The sequence below is a fragment of the Penaeus monodon genome, chromosome 33, assembly GCF_015228065.2.
Source record: "Penaeus monodon isolate SGIC_2016 chromosome 33, NSTDA_Pmon_1, whole genome shotgun sequence".
NCBI lineage: Eukaryota > Metazoa > Arthropoda > Malacostraca > Decapoda > Penaeidae > Penaeus > Penaeus monodon.
In genome coordinates this window covers 6,215,493-6,216,146 of record NC_051418.1, presented here as the reverse complement: position 1 = coordinate 6,216,146, position 654 = coordinate 6,215,493, and the positions used below count along the sequence as shown (strand labels likewise).

General features: G+C 55.2%; 1 protein-coding gene across 1 annotated transcript in view; it reads left to right on the top strand.

Annotated features, from left to right (window-relative positions):
* The window catches only part of LOC119593968 (serine/arginine repetitive matrix protein 2-like), a gene marked incomplete in the record, with an annotated part of 99,054 nt that overhangs the window by 8,204 nt on the left and 90,196 nt on the right, over window positions 1–654 (top strand).

Below are 654 nucleotides of genomic sequence, written 5' to 3'. Positions count from 1 at the left end.
GATGTAACCTCCCCTCACCCCCACCTCTCACCCCTCACCCCCACCTCTCACCCCCACCCCTCACCCCCACCCCTCACCCCCACCCCTCACCCCTCACCTCTCACCCCTCACCCCCACCTCTCACCCCCACCCCTCACCCCCACCTCTCTCCCCACCCCTCACCCCCACCTCTCACCCCTCACCCCACCTCTCACCCCCACCTCTCACCCCCACCTCTCACCCCCACCCCTCACCCTCACCCCCACCTCTCACCCCCACCCCTCACCCCCCACCTCTCACCCCTCACCTCCACCCCTACCCCTTCCCTCGCCAACATACCGTAGCAGTTCGGCCTCGCGTCTCCCTCGCGGCCGTGGAGGAGAATCTATTAAAGGAATTTCATATGCAAATTCCATTGAACATGCAGATGGAGGGTCTAATCTCTGCGTGTCATTTCTCTCAGTGTTTCAGAAGAAGAAACAAAATCATATGACGGTGAATCACGGATTTTTTTTTTTTATCACTTTGGTGTGTTATCTGTATTAAGAGTTGAGGAATGCAGTGCAGACCGTAATTTTTTTTTCTGTAGCTGCAGTTGCAATGTTGAAAGTGTTCTCAGGGATTCTGTAGTTGCAGTCTTGTCTCCGTTTACCTTTTTCGTCATTTGCATACTGC